We start from the raw sequence: 17,029 nt of genomic DNA, 5'->3' as shown, positions 1-17,029 counted from the left end.
TTCACTGAACTGCTGCAGTCACTTGTTACTACTATTTTATTAGCACAATGCATTTCGGCAGCATGCTGCCGTCATCAGATGCATTATACGTGTATAAGTAACTGTATAATGCCGGTGTTGATGGCAGCATGTTGCCGAAATGCATTGTGCTAATAAAATAGTAGTAACAAGTGACTGCAGCAGTTTAAACTATTCCGGACATGAGACTGCTGAGCGAGTGACAGTCCGTATCAACCAAAAGGCTGCCAACGGTGTCTCTTCAGCAACTGTTCATCGAATATTGGCATGTCTGGGCCTTCGCAGCAATCGTGCACCCGTGCTGACTGCTATTCATCGGCGACGAAGGCTAGAATTTGCACTCCAATACCGCAGTTCAACGCCAACTGAGTCGCGAAAGGTGTTCTTTTCAGGCAACAGATGGCTGTTGGCGTGTACGGCATGAAACGTCTGAAAGCGAACACCCTGAAGGCGTTACGGTCTGAAGAATGATTTTGTGGTATTCGCTGGGCGATCTCGTCATTCTTGAAGGCACAGTGGCTCTCAACAGAAATGTGTGTTATTCTTGGGGACCACGCTCACTTGTACATACAGTTTCTTTATCCTAGGCACCATGGGATTTACCAGCAGGACAATGCAACGTGCCAGCCAGTTCGCAGTGTATGTTTGTGGTTTGAAGAGCACCAGAACGAGTTTACCATACTGCTCTGGCCACCAGTTTCCCCAGATAAAAACCCAATCGAGAACCTGCGGGACCACCTCGATCGGCCTGTAAGCGCCGTGTATCCCAGGCTGCGAAAGCTAGCGCAGCGCTGGACACGACAATGCTCCACCTCCCTGTCTGCACCTTTCAGAATCTCATTCATATTCTTCGTGCACATTGTAATATTATTGGATTTCAGATACTTTGCAAATGAGATATTTGTCATAAAAGAGAGGAACAGCCATCGGGCTGTAGCTTCTAAAGATATTAAGCATCACAGCGCATGTGTAAAGAGACGAAATAGACTGCTGGGCATTAAAATTGCTACACCACGAATAAATGCAGATGATAAAGGAGTATTAATTGGACAAATATATTATACTAGAACTGACATGTGATTACATTTTCACGCAATTTGGCTGCATAGTTCCAGAGAAATCAGTACCCAGAACAACCACCTCTGGCCGTAATAACGGCCTCGATACGCCTGGGCATTGAGTGAAACAGAGCTTGGATGGCGTGTACAGGTACAGCTGCCCATGCAGCTTCAACACTATACCACAGTTCATCAACAGTAGTGACTGGCGTATTGTGACGAGCCAGTTGCTCGGCAACCATTGACCAGACGTTTTCAATTGGTGAGAGACCTGGAGAATATGCTGGCCAGGGCAGCAGTCGAACATTTTCTGTATCCAGAAAGGTCCGTACAGGACCTACAACATGCCGTCGTGCATTATCCTGCTGAAGTGTAGGGTTTCGCAGGGATCGAATGAAGGGTAGAGCCACGGGTCGTAACACATCTGAAATGTAACATCCACTGTACCAAGTGTCGTCAGTGCGAACAAGAGGTGACCGAGACGTGTAACCAATGGCACCCCGTACCATCACGCCGGGTGATACGCCAGTATGGCGATGACGAATACACGCTTCCAATGTGCGTTCACCGCGATGTCGCCAAACTCGGATGCGACCATCATGATGCTGTAAACAGAGCCTGGATTCATCCGAAAAAATGACGTTTTGCCATTCGTGCACCCAGGTTCGTCGTCGAGTACACCATCGCAGGCGCTCCTGTCTGTGATGCAGCGTCAAGGGTAACTGCAGTCACGGTCTCCAAGCTGATAGTCCGTGCTGCTGCAAACGTCGTCGAACTGTTCGTGCAGATGGTTGTTGTCTCGCAAACGTCCCCATCTGTTGACTCACGGATCGAGACGTCGCTGCACGATCCGTTACAGCCGTGCGGATAAGATGCCTGTCATCTCGACTGCTGGTGATACGAGGCCGTTGGGATCCAGCACGGCTTTCCGTATTACCCTCCTGAACCCACCGATTCCATATTCTGCTTACAGTCATTGGATCTCGACCGACGCGAGCAGCAGTGTCGCGATACGATAAACCACAATCGCGGTAGGCTACAATCCGACCTTCATCAAAGTCGGAAACGTGATGGTACGCATTTCTCCTCCTTACACGAGGCATCACAACAACGTTTCCAGGCAACGCCGGTCAACTGCTGTTTGTGTATGAGAAATCGGTTGGAAACTTTCCTCATGTCAGCACGTCGTAGGTGTCACCACCGGCGCCAATCTTGTGTGAATGCTCTGAAAAGCTAATCATTTGCATATCACATCATCATCTTCTTGTCGGTTAAATTTCGCGTCTATAGTACGTCTTCTTCGTGGTGTAGTAATTTTAATGGCCAGTAGTGTACTTTATAATGTGCGCCTACACCAAGACCCGCGTCCAGCGTTAAAATATTGCAAATAAACACTATGACCCGCCACAGCGCCCGATAGCAATAAGCTGCGAAACATTTTAAAGAACAATCCAGCATTTGTTAAGAAATGTTCTAGAGACTTCATTACCTTTTTACCTTTGGTTGCCGAGTTGTTAAGACGTGTTGTGTAGCACCGCTACAAGTTATATTTTATTTAGTGTCAAAACCGCCGACCGAAGTGGCCGTGCGGTTAAAGGCGCTGCAGTCTGGAACCGCAAGACCGCTACGGTCGCAGGTTCGAATCCTGCCTCGGGCATGGATGTTCGTGATGTCCTTAGGTTAGTTAGGTTTAACTAGTTCTAAGTTCTAGGGGACTAATGACCTCAGCAGTTGAGTCCCATAGTGCTCAGAGCCATTTGCACCATTTGTGTCAAAACCATGTAAATCACCAAGCACAACGCTTCGGTAAACCGTGTGACGCTAAAATGTACTTCAGCGCACACCAAAACATTTAATTTTTAAGAAATCTTGGACAGATAAAAGCAGCAATTGTTGGACTGCTCATGGCTGAGAGAAACATAAAAATCTAAGTTTTGTATTCATTGTATGCCTGTTATTGTCTATTAATTTAATGCCTTTGTTCTTTGAGAATATATTGATGCCTCACTTTACAGAAAATCTTTTTTTCTTTTTTTTTTTTTTTTCTTCTTTAAACTCACCACGAGTTTTCAATGTATGTAAGCTTTGTTACAGGTTCGCTCTTCATCGCCGTATCTCGATTGTATTCGGAAGGACATTAACGTGTTCAATTTCCAATCTTATAACTTTTTACAGAATTCACTGTTTTACATTCATTTCCATTTTTTTATTACTCAAATAGGTCCCTTTTCATCGAAATTTCTGATTGCGTGAAGGCAATCCGGGTCAAAGATCAGTAACAAAACGACCTTCGCGTAATCAAACCTTACGTCTCCTGAACACAATCGAGAACCGACGCACCGACGATCATATGTTAATTATTCTCTCCTTCCAAGTTGTATGGAAAACGGCAAAGCAGAACTGCCGTGACTACGCAGTCTAGTATTATAGGTTGCATTCTTTATCTTTTCGGCAAACATTGCCAGACATTATCATTACTGTTATATATGATTAAATGTGTAGGAATAGCAAAATCTACAGGGAGTTACAAAAAGGTACGGCCAGACTTTCAGGAAACATTCCTCACACACAAATAAAGAAAAGATGTTATGTGGACATGTGTCCGGAAACGCTTAATTTCCATGTTAGAGCTCATTTTAGTTTCGTCAGTATGTACTGTACTTCCTCGATTCACCGCCATGATTTCATACGGGATACCTTACCTGTGCTGCTAGAACATGTGCGTTTACAAGTGCGACACAACATGTGGTTCATGCACGATGGAGCTCCTGACACATTTCAGTCGAAGTGTTCCTACGTTTCTCAACAACAGATTCGGTGACCGAAGGATTGGTAGAGGCGGACTAATTCCATGTCCTCCACGCTCTCCTGACCTCAACCCTCTTGACTTTCATTTATGAGGGCATTTGAAAGCTCTTGTCTACGCAACCCCGGTACCGAATGTAGAGACTGTTCATGCTCGTATTGTGGACGGCTGTGATACAATACGCCATTCTCCAGGGCTGCATCAGGGATTCCATGCGACGGAGGGTGGATGCACGTATCCTCGCTAACGGAGGACATTTTAAACATTTCCTGTAACAAAGTGTTTGAAATCACGCTGGTACGTTCTGTTGCTGTGTGTTTCCATTCCATGATTAATGTGATTCGAAGAGAAGTAATAAAATGAGCTCTAACATGGAAAGTAAGCGTTTCCGGACACGTGTCCACGTAAGATATTTTCTTTCTTTGTCTTTGAGGAATGTTTCGTGAAAGTTTGGCCGTACCTTTTTGTAACACCCTGTATAACACTACAACTTTTCGCAGCGATCGGCGCTACAAAAGGCTTTTGACAGGTAGTCAGACTGTTGTGACTAGACGAGGTAGGTAAGTAGGAGAGAACACTGCTACAAGGCTTCATTACCTCAGGAAGGAAGGGGTAATGTTGATAGACAATTTGTCAGGAGACCGACACAAAGTTTCCACCTGACGCACGTTCTCTATTTTACAGTACAACTGCCGCAGTAGTATTTTTGAAGGTGTTGTCTGGAGTGTAGGCTTGTAAGTAAATGAAACGTGAACAGTTCGTACAATATTTCAGTGCCGTTGTTCAGAAATACGATCCAAAATTTCTTCGCACGTGTATGTATGCACTGCGGCGACTGAGGCAGTCATAAAACATGTGAAACGTATTCGCAGTTGCGAATATGGAAAAACATCAGCTGTACCCGAAGGTGACAAAAGTCGTGGGATACTTCCTGATATCTCTAGGAGCCGCGCGGGATTAGCCAAGCGGTCCAAGGCGCTGCAGTCATGGACTGTGCGGCTGGTCCCGGCGGAGGTTGGAGTCCTCCCTCGGGCATGGAGGTGTGCGTGTTTGTCCTTAGGATAATTTAGGTTAAGTAGTGTGTAAGCTTAGGGACTGATGACCTTAGCAGTTAAGTCCCATAACATTTCACACACATTTGAACATTTTTATCTCTAGGACCCCCTTTTGCCGGCGTAGCGCAGCAACTCTACGTGGCCTGGACTCAAGAAGTCGCTCGAAGTCCCCTGCAGAGATACTGAGCCGTGCTGTCTCTGTAGCCGTTCATAATTTCGAAAATTTTCCACGTGCAGGACTTTGTGCACCAACTGACACACTGGACTCGCATTCGGGAGGACGACGGTTCAATCCCGCGTCCGGCCATCCTGATTTAGGTTTTCCGTGCTTTCCCTAAATCGCTCCAGGCAAATGCCGGGATGGTTCCTCTGAAAGGGTACGGCCGACTTCCTTCCCCGTCCTTCCCTAATACTATGAGACCGATGACCTCGATGTTTGGTCTCTTCCTCCAAAAACAACCCAACAACAACCAACTGACATGTCGATTATGTCCCATAAATGTTCAATGGGATTCGTGTCAGGCTATCTAGCTGGCCCAGATGAAAATGGTTCAAATAGCTCTGAGCACTATGGGGCTCAACCTCTGAGGTCATGCGTCCCCTAGAACTTAGAACTGCTTAAACCTAAGTAACCTAAGGACATCACACACATCCATGCCCGAGGCAGGATTCGAAACTGCGACCGTAGCGGTCGCGCGGTTCCAGACCGAAGCGCCTAGAACCGCTCGACTACTCCGGCCGGCAGGCCCAGATCATTCGCTCGAAGTATCCAGAATCGTTTTAAAATCAGTCGCGAACAATTGTGGCCCAGTGACATGAAACCATTGTTTGGGAACATGAAGTCCATTAATGGCTGCAAATGGTCTCAAAGTAGCCGAACGTAACCGTTTCCAGTCCATGATCGGTTCAGTTGGACCAGAGGACCGAGTTTATTCCGTGTAAACACAGCCCACACCATTGTGGAGCTTGCACAGTGCCTTATTGACAACTTGGGTCCATGTCTTCGACGGGTCTGCGCCATGCTTCAACCCTGCCATCGGCTGTTACCAACTAAAATCGCAGCTCATTCGACCAGGCCACTGTTTTCCAGCTGTGTAGGGTTCAACCGATACGGCCACGAGCCCGGGAGAGGCGCTGCAGGCGATGGAAATGGAAACGGAAACGAGCGTTTGGCTTCAGTGGCCAGGAGACCCCTTACGAGGCAGTTTCGGCCGCCTTGGTGCAGGTCTTATTACATTCGACGCCACACTGGACGACCTGCGCGCCGGATGGGCATGAAATGATGACGAAGACAGTACAACACCCAGTCCCTGAGCGGAGAAAATCTCCGACCCAGCCGGGAATCGAACCCGGGCTTGTAGGACGGCAATCCGTCACGCTGACCACTCACTCAGCTATCGGGGCGGACGCTGCAGGCAATGTCGTGCTGTTAGCAAAGGCACTCGCGCCAGTCGTCTGCTGCCACGGCCCATTAACGCCAGATTTCGCCGCACTGTCCTGACGGATACAATCATCCTACGTCCCACATTGATTTCTGCGTTTATTTCACGGAGTGTTGCTTGTCTGTTAGCACTGACAACTCTACGCAAACGACGCTGCTCTCGGTCTTTACGTGAATGCCGTCCGCCACTGCGTTGTCCGTGGTGTGAAGTAGTCTGGAGTCTGGTATTCTCGGCACACACTCGCATGGAATATACCATGCATGGTAGCTCCAGCTGCCATTCAGCGTTCAAAGTTTGTTCATTCCCGTAATGTCGTCATAAGCACTTCGAAAACTGTCTCACATGAATCACCTGAGTACAGATGACACCTTCGCCAGTGCACTGCCCTTTTGTTCCTTGTGCACGCGATACTAGTGCCATCTGTATGTGTGCCTATCGCTATCCCATGAATTTTGTCACCTCTTTGTACAATGGAATGACGACAATGAACATTTCTACCAGACTGGGATTCGAACCTGGATCTCCCGCTTATCGCGAACGGTCACCTTACCATTAGGCTCTCAGAGCACGCCTCACGGCCAGACCAGACTTCCATTTGTCTTCAACAATGTATTTACAATCTGACTGTTCAGAGATGTCACTAAACCCGCCTGAAAGTGTAGAAAAGCATGCATGAGCAGCGCCTATTAGACTGAGGGGGTCCGACAGCCGACCAGTTTCAGTCATTCCACCAGGAAGGAGGTACACTGCTCGTGTTGTCTGTAGTTCAACCATGCCTAGACGGTCAATACCGCGGTTCGGTCCCGTCCGCATTGTTGCTTTGTGCCAGGAAGGGCTCTCAACTAGGGAAGTGTCCAGGCGTCTCGGAGTGAACCAAAGCGATGTTGTTCGGTCATGGAGGGGAACAGAGAGAGACAGGAACTGTCGATGACATGACTCGCTCAGACCGCCCAGTGGCTACTACTGCAGTGGATGACCGCTACCTACTGATTATGGCTCGGAAGAACCCTGACAGCAACGCCACCATGTTGAATAACGCTTTTCGTGCTACCGCAGGGCGTCGTGTTACTATTCAAACTGTGCGCAATAGGCTGCATGACGCGCAACTTCACTCCCGAAGTCCACGGCGAGGTCCATCTTTGCAACCACACACCATGCAGCGCGGTACAGATGGGCCCAACAACGTGCCCAATGGACGGGTCAGCATTGGCATGACGTTCTATTCACTGATGAGTGTCGCACATGCCGTGAACTAGACAATCGTGGGAGACAAGTTTGGAGGCAACCCGGTCAGGCCGAACGCCGTAGACACACTGCCCAGCGAGTGCAGCAAGGTGTAGGTTCCCTGCTGTTTTTGGGCGGCATTATGTGGGGCCGGCGTACGCCGCTGGTGGTCATGGAAGGCGCCGTAACGGCTGTACGATACGTGAATGCCATCCTCCCACCGATAGTGCAACCGTATCCGCAGCTTATTGGCGAGGCGTTCGTCTTCATGGACGACAATTCGCGCCCCCATCGTGCACATCTTGTGAAGGACTTCCTTCAGGATAACGACATCGCTCGACTAGACTGGCCAGCATGTTCTCCAGACATGAGTCCTATCTAATATGCCTGGAATAGATTGAAAAAGGCTGTTTATGGGCGACGTGACCCAGCAACCACTATGAGGTATCGACGCCGAATCGCCGTTGAGGAGTGGGGCAATCTGGACCAACAGTGCCTTGATGAACTTGTGGATAGTATCCTGCGACGAATACAGGCATGCATGAATGCAAGAGGATGTGCTACTGGGTATTAGAGGTACCGGTGTGTACAGCAATCTCGACCACCACCTTGAAGGTTTCTCTGTATGGTGGTACAACAAGCAATGTGTGGTTTTCGTGAGCAATGAAAAGGGCGGAAATGATGTTTATGTTGATCTCTATTCCGGAACTCTCGGAACCGACGTGATGCAAAACTTTTTTTGATGTGTGCATTACATTTTCACCTATTTCTGAGCTATGTTGTAAGTCAAAGTGTCTAGGTCGTCGAGAAGCTAGTTTAAAATCAATTACAATATATGTATCTAACAGACAAACAGACAAGAAAGCGACATAACAAAAAGGTGCTAAAATAGATCGGTAGGTTGTGTAACGAATGAGAAGGTGCTGAATCGAATTGGGAAAACAAAAATTTGTGGCATCAGGGAATCGCTAATTTCGTAGTGGAGGGAAGAGTGACGCGTTAAAACTGCAAAAGGAGACAGAGAGATAAATACAGTAAGCAAGTTCAAATAGGTTGTGGGTACAGGAGTTACGCAGAAATGAGTAGACTTGCGCACAATAGGCTAGCGCGGAGAGCTCAATTAAACCGGTCTTCGGAATAGCGATAGTAAGAAGAACAGTATGTTTAGGTAGGAGTTGCTAGTTAGTGAATTTGCAGTTTTCCTTTTCTCTCGAAAAGCTTTTATTTAGGGCCACGATATTTCAGGAGATAAAGTACGAGGAACGAGGCTTTCATTTCTCTAGAGTCGCACGTTTCGAAATGAGCGTTGGATGCAGACAAAACTCTTCGCTCGTCGCGGTTCATCGCGGCGCCGAGGAGAGTATTTTTTGCTCGACGAGTATGCGGCGCAGGTTTTGTGTTCGTGTTGGCGTGTGACGCCATCTCCTTCCATCTCTACGTCAATTCAAATACGGTGCGTAATCACGCGACACGGACGTTGCGAAAAGTTGTCGTCTCACCTACGATCAAGACCAACAGGTCGGACATTTCTCTTATGGCGACGTGTACACAGGCATGTGCATACATACTCTGCAAACCACTACAAAGTGCAGGAAAGTGTATCATGTGTTACAATAACATTGCATACCAGTCGCGTGTGGACCACGGAAAGAGTGACTGCTTACTTCCATATCTGCATGTCTACTCTGAAATTAACAGTGATGTGCCCGTCAGGGCGTTCATCGAACCACTTTCACTTCATTTCTCTAACGTTACAGTCTCCAACAGCGTGAGGGAAAAACGAACGCTTCAAGCTTTCCAAAGAAACTCTGATTTCTCTTATTTTATTACGATGATCACTTCTCCCTGTCTAGATGGTCGTCGACAGAATATTTCCGCATCCGGAGGAAAAAAAAACGGATTGAATTTTCGAGGAAAGTCCTCGCAGCGACGAAAAACGTCTTCCTTTTAATGATTGCCACCTCAACTCGCGAATCATATCCGTCATCTCTCTCCCTTATTTCTCGATACTACAAAACGTGTTGATTTTCTGTGAACGTTCTCGATGTAGGTAGTTAATCTTATCTGGCAAGGATCCCATACCGTGCCGCAATGCTCCAAGGAGGACGGACAAGCGTAATGTAGCCAGTCTCTTCAGTATACCTGTTGCATCCTGTAAGTATTCTGCGAATAAAACATAGTGTCTGGTTCGCCTTCTCCTCAATTTTATCTGTATGATCGTTCCAGTTCAAGTTGTTCATAATTGTAATCCAGCCTTTAGATTTGTCTGATTTATCGAGTATCCGAAATTTAACGGATTCATTTTCGTACTGGTGTGGATGACCTCACGCTTTTCATTATTTAGAATTAACTGTCTGCAGCGGAGTGTAATATGAAACTTCCTGGCAGATTAAAACTGTGTGCCGAACCGAGACACGAACTCAGGACATTTGCCTTTCGCAGAAAAGTGCTCTACCATCTGAGCTACGCAAGCGCGACTCACGACCCGTCCCCACAGCTTCAATTCCGCCAGTACCTCGTCTCCTACCTTCCAAACTGTACAGAAGCTCTCCTGCATACCATGCAGAACTTCCAGGAGTGCTCGTTGTGCAAGCTATGCAGGAGAGCTTCTGTACCGTTTGGAAGGTAGGAGACGAGGTACTGGCGAAATTGAAGTTGTGGGGAGCACTTTCCCGCGAAAGGCAAAGGTCCCGAGTTCGAGTCTCGGTTCGGCACACATTTTTAATCTGGCAGGAAGTTTCAACTGTCATTTTGCCCACATTACAGATATCTTGTCGAAATCACTTTGCAATTGGTAGACGGTAAATCAGTGCATTATGTGCAAACAATCTAAGCGGGCTGCCCCGGTTGTCACCTACATAATTTGTATAGCCTACATTGTCCAGTCACATCAGTGTGGCCACCTGTGAAAAGCCTGAATAACCACCTCTAGCAGCGCAGACCGCTCCGAGACTCGCAGGAAGACTGTAAATGGGGTTCTGGCAGGTACTGACCTGTAGGAGGGTTGGAGCTTTAATAGTGGCAACTATTTATTTAAAGCTCGTACAAAATAGATACGTGTTTCAAATTTTTGCTGACCTTCAGAGTAGTCACCAGCATTGTGTATAGCTCGTTGCCAGCGATGCGGAAGCCGTAGGATGCTCTTAGCAGTGCCAGTTGTGTTGACGAGCGGCGCGGTCTATTGCCCGACGAATTTGTAGCAGTTCTGAAGCGAATGCAGTGAGGTGTTCCTTCAGTTTAGAAATCGAGTTGAACTCACGAGGGGGAGTGCAGTAGGCGGTACAGCACTTAGCAGCCCCATCAGTCAAACAAATCAGTAACAGCTTGCACTGTACGTGCTTCAGCATTGTCCTGCAAAATGATGGTGGTGCCCCGCAGAAAGTGCCATCACTTGTGTCTCTATGCTGTTCATTTTTAGAACAGAACCTACTACCAGCTTAGAGACAGAAGTGATGACACTTTGTGCAGGACCTGAGCTGTTTCTCGCCCCAACAGCGCAATGTACGTAGTCCGACAGATTCTGGACTTGGGTTTAAATCCGTTGAGCTTGGTGGCCGGGGCAGTACGGTGATCTTTGAACCACGCGCGAGCTGTGACACGTTGCATTGTCCTGCTGGTAGATGCCATCATGCCGAGGAAAAACAAACTGCTTGTAGGGGTGGACATGTTCCCCAAGGATAGATGAGTACTTGTGTTGATTCATAGTGTCTCCCAGCATCACTAGACCACACACGGAATGCAACAAAAACATTTCTCAGACCATAACAATCCCTCCTCTGGCCTGGACGCTTCCGTCGATTGTTGCAGGGTGTTCGCCTCCAGACGTTTCACGCCGATGGAGAATAAAACCTCATTCATCTGAGGAGATCACATGTCGCCCTCCGGCCTTAGTCACCGATGAACAACAGTCAGCATGAGTGCACGAACAGACGACTGCTGCGGAGCATCATACGCAGCAACATACGCTGATCTGTTGGTACCCCCTTGGTTCATCTGGGCAGTTGCACGTCTATTGACGCGTAAACATCTCCGCAGGTGTCGTTGACCCCTGTCATCTGTGGTCCGTGGTGCACCACAGTTGCGTCGGCGCCGGTTTTGCGTAGTGCCATTTTGCCATGCACGGTATACTTAAACGACGACGGGATGCGACCACTGTACATACTTAGACATTTCGGAAATGCTTACACTCTTGGCCTGAAAGGTCAGATAAATCGCTCGGTTTCCGCATCATTACGACTGCACTGTTTTCCGCGTCCCCCTCACTCCCACCCTGACACGCTTTATATACTCTCCACTCCTAATGCTGCCACCTATCGTCTATGAATAGTTACTGCAAGTTAACGTTGAACGTAGGTGATGGTCATTAATGTGACTGGACCATGTGGACTAGGAACAGCAGAGGGCATATAACAGTTCTCTTCTGAACGCCAGATATCACTCCTGTTTTACTCTATGACTTTCTGTCGTACAATTTTGGTAAACATTTTTGGAATACAGTGATCAATAGATTATTATATTTTAACTAAAGTTAAGTCTTGATCACAACACTTATGTCTCAATAACATAGGTGTGGTTTCGGTTATTTTTATTTCCATCTTAACCATCTTCAGACCCATGGCTTCCTTGGAGGATGGTAGGCGGAGCTCTCCTCAGCTTCGTAGCAGGTATCCATTCTTGAAGAACGCAAATAGAATCATATTGGTGTAAAGGATTGACGAGAACCGATGGGACGTAATGGCGTGCAACGAAATGCGAAACTGTCTGTCGTGGGGCTTATCGTCAAACTGGCTATCCATTAGGGCGTAGCTGCAGATGGTGCGATAGTATGTTTTATGGGCACGGAAAAAAACAAACTTCCAGGTATTACGAATTGCAGTGTCACACTTTTCAGGAGGTATAGTTCGCTCTAGAGGATTATGGTTCTTATACGCAAATCAGAAATAAAGAAAAAGAAAGTTATTTTGATCAGCTACTGGACAAAAGCAGCGCTCTTACCGTAGCTGTAGTTCTCTTACGCCCATTTTCTCATTCTTGCTTGCTATGACGTAAATATTGCCTTCTGCCCTTGCAAAATCATTCTCACGAGAAAGAATAGTAGGGGGCCGACCATCTGCAACTTCTCGCAGCACAATAACTTTCCCGACATGAAACTTCCTGGCAGATTAAAACAGTGTGCCGGACCGAGAATCGAACTCGGGACCTTTGCCTTTCGCAGGCAAGTGCTGTACCGTCTGTACTACCCAAGCACGACTCACGCCCCGTTCTCACACCTTCATTTCTGCCAATACTTCCTCTCCTACCTTCCAAACTTCATAGAAGCTCTCCTGCGAAACTTGCAGAACTAGCACTCCTGAAAGAAAGGATATAGCGGAGACATGGCTTAGCCACAGCCTGGGGGATGTTTCCAGAATGAGATTTTCACTCTTCAGTGGAGTGTGCACTGATATGAAACTTCCTGGCAGATTAAAACTGCGTGCCCGACTGAGACTCGAACTCGGGACCTTTGCCTTTCACGGGCAAGTGCTCTACCATCTGAGCTACCGAAGCACAACTCACGCCCGGTACTCACAGCTGGAAACATCCCCCAGGCTGTGGCTAAGCCATGTCTCCGCTATATCCTTTCTTTCAGGAGTGCTAGTTCTGCAAGGTTCGCAGGAGAGCTTCTGTGATGTTTGGAAGGTAGGAGACGAGGTACTGGCACAAGTAAAGCTGTGAGGACGGATCGTGAGTTGTGCTTGGGTAGCTCAGATGGTAGGGCACTTGCCCGCGAAGCTAAAGGTCCCGAGTTCGAGTCTCGGTCCGTCACACAGTTTTAGTCTGCCAAGAAGTTTCATATCAGCGCACACTCCGCTGCAGAGTGAAATTCTCATTCTGGAAACATCCCCCAGGCTGTGGCTAAGCCATGTCTCCGCTATGTCCTTTCTTTCAGGAGTGCTAGTTCTGCAAGGTTCGCAAGAGAGCTTCTGTAAAGTTTGGATGTTAGGAGACGAGATACTGGCAGGAGTAAAGCTGTGAGGACGGATCGTGAGTCGTGCTTGGGTAGCTCAGATGGTAGAGCACTTGCCCGCGAAAGGCAAAGGTCCCGAGTTCGAGTCTCGGTCCGTCACACAGTTTTAGTCTGCCATGAAGTTTCATATCAGCGCACACTCCGCTGCAGAGTGAAAATCTCATTCTGGAAACTTTCAAGACAATTTACCATCAAGATTAACAGTCGGCATAACTATATACGAACGCCTTGAGGCACTAATGTTAGTTGATCTCGATAAAACTATCTTGGTACTTGTAATTTTCAAGCTTCCTTTCGTATGCATTTCCTCTTGAAATCCCGATTGTTCGGAGCTGAAAACAATTTCCTTACTAGACGATGGGATAAGTTTGCTAATCTCATCTACAAATCTTCGGGTCGATTCTGCAGTTTTCTATCCATCGTCAAGTAAACACCTTATTCGAAATTTCGTTAGCTTGCGTCTTCCAGTTCTGTAGCACTGTTTGTAGTTATGCAACCATCCACCGCTTCATTTGAAATCACTGTACTTCATGTCGCACAATTTGATGTGCTCCACATATCACTGTCTTGCGCATCCTATAAATTGTATCGAGCATCCTTGCAAAACGCGAACACCAGTTCGTGTAACAAGTGCGCCTTGTCCTCCCTTCAATATCAGCAGTTTTTCTTGCTCACTACACAATCGTATTGCTGCAGACCTATTTCGACATCGGTTTATGTATTTTTTATTATGCTACGGATGATTATGTTTAGTACCTACTCCTCGCACAACGGTTCTCCTTTACTACATTTCACTATAGACGGCATTTGTGGCTCCCTGTCCGACAAGGAAGATGAGCTACATGGCTCGACACCTGTTTCAACACTGCTTTCACTAATAATGCACGTATCGTCGTCATTGTACTCCTCATGTACATTGTTCGCAAAGTAGAGCGTGTACGACACCATACATTCCACTCACTCGTCTCGCAGAAACACTAATACACACGTCAAAAAAAGCTCTGCATCACCCTGGTTCCCAGAACTCCTGACAATAGACGGTGACTGTGGATATTGTTCAGAGATGTCACTAAACCCGCCCAAAGATGCAAACAACCATGCATGAGCAGCGCCTATTAGACGGAGGGGGTCCGACAGCCGATCAGTTCCAGTCATTCCACCAGGAAGGATGTGGTGTCACCGCCAGACACCACACTTGCTAGGTGGTAGCTTAAATCGGCCGCGGTCCATTTAGTACATGTCGGACCCGCGTGTCGCCACTGTCAGGGATCGCAGACCGAGCGCCACCACAAGGCAGGTCTCGAGATACGGACTAGCACTCGCCCAGTTGTACGACGACTTTGCTAGCGACTACACGGACGAAGCATCGCTCATTAGCCGAGCAGATAGTTAGCATGCATTGCTCATTTGCCGAGAGACAGTTAGAATAGCCTTCAGTTAAGTCCAGGGCTACGACCTAGCAAGGCGCCATTAGCCGTATCTGAAGAGAGTCTTATTTGTATTATCAACAGCGATGTACCACAACATGGAATAAAGTTAAGTATTTGAGGAGCTGCATACTTTTCTTATTAGAATTCACTACTTATCCTGTTCCAGAATTCACGCCCGTCTGCGTTAGATAGCTTCCATTTAGGCCGCCTCTATCTACAAGGTGTTGGCACATTTACCAACACAGCAAAGGAGGTACACGGCTCGTGTTTCTGTAGTTAAAGCATGTCAAGACGCCCAATACTGCGGTTCGATCGCGTCCGCATTGTCACTTTATGCCAGGAAGGGCTCTCAACATGGGAAGTGTCCAGGCGTCTCGGAGTGAACCATGTTGTTCGCACATGGAGGAGATACAGAGACAGGAACTATTGATGACACGCCTCGCTCAGGCCGCCCAAGGGCTACCAGTACTGCAGTCGATGACCACTATCTACGGATTGTGGCTCGGAGGAGCACTGACAGCAACGCCACCGTGTTGAATAATGCTTTTCGTGCAACCACAGGACGTCGTGTTACAACTCAAACTGTTCACAATAGGCTGCATGAGGCGCACCTTCACTCTCGGCGCCCATGGCGAGGTCCATCTTTGCAACCACGACACCATGCAGCGCGGTACAGATGGGCCCAACAACGTGCCGAATGGGCCACTCAGGATTTGGCATCACGTTCTCTTCACCGATGAGTGTCGCATATGCCTTCAACCAAACATTGGTCAGAGACGTGTTTGGAGGCAACCTGGTCAGGCTGAATGCCTTAGACACACTATTCAGCGACTGTAGCAAGGTGGAGGTTTCCTGTTGTTCTGGGGTGGCATTACGTGCGGCCGACGTACGCCGCTGGTGGTCATGGAAGGCACCGTGATGACTTATGATACGTCAAAGCCATCCTCCGACCGATAGTGCAACCATATCGGCGAAGCATTCGTCTTCATGGACAATAATTCGCGCCCCCATGGTGCACATCTTGTGAAGGACTTCCTTCAGGATAACGACATTGCTCGAATAGAGTGGCCAGCATGTTGTCCAAACATCGAACATGCCTGGAATAGATTGAAAAGGGCTGTTTATGGACGACGTGACCCACCAACCACTCCGATGGATTTACGCCGAATCGCTGTTGAGGAATGGGACAATGTGGACCAACAGTGCCTGATGAACTTGTGGATAGTATGCTGCGACGAATACAGGCATGCATCACTGCAAGAGGACGTGCTACTGGGTATTAGAGATACCGGCGTGTACAGCAATTTGGACCATCACCTCTGAAAGTCTCGCTGTATGGTGGTACAACTTGCAATGCGTGGTTTTTTATTAAAGGGCGGAAACGATGTTTACGTTGATCTCTCTTCCAATTTTCTGTACAGGTTTCGGAACCCTCGGAACCGAGGCGATGCAATTTTTTTTTTTAATTTCATGTGCCGCTTGTTTCTCACTCTGCGAAATTCCTTGGGTTCCTTTCTGACGAAATGTGAAATTCAACATCTGTTGTTGTAGATATAATGCAATATCTACAGCAAATATTGTGACTGCATGGCAGACAATATGTGGGGTGGCGTCGAATGCCGTAAACAACATCGACCTTTTGTGACCTCACACTCAAGAGGTTCGTTGTGAGCAAAGTCGAGACAGCCAGGCCTCTGTCTGCACATTTGGTTCGCGAGCGATTTCGTGCGTCACGGTCAGCCCTGATGTAGACGAACCAACCGGTCCCTAGTGTCACATAGTGCTGTAGGCAACCCAGTGAACAAATTTGCCAAGCGGGTTGCCGTCGTTGCGCGCATACACGATTCACATTTGCCGCGTCACAAACTGCGCCCATATTTAACACCTCTTATGTGAGTTAAAAAGTTGGAAAGACTCTCTGTCCACTGATGTGTGGCCAGTTTCTTTGTATCTTGCAATTTTCCCGGGGTCGTCTCCTGAAACCGCAGA

The 17,029-nt window shown here is 47.7% G+C and overlaps 1 protein-coding gene across 1 annotated transcript in view; it reads left to right on the top strand.

Annotated features, from left to right (window-relative positions):
* Positions 1-17,029, top strand: part of LOC124552595 (angiotensin-converting enzyme-related protein-like) — a 385,045-nt gene that overhangs the window by 284,411 nt on the left and 83,605 nt on the right. The window lies entirely within an intron of this gene.

Source organism: Schistocerca americana, chromosome 10, assembly GCF_021461395.2.
Source record: "Schistocerca americana isolate TAMUIC-IGC-003095 chromosome 10, iqSchAmer2.1, whole genome shotgun sequence".
NCBI lineage: Eukaryota > Metazoa > Arthropoda > Insecta > Orthoptera > Acrididae > Schistocerca > Schistocerca americana.
Note: the sequence above shows the minus strand (reverse complement) of the source record. Positions and strands in the feature narration are given on the sequence as shown.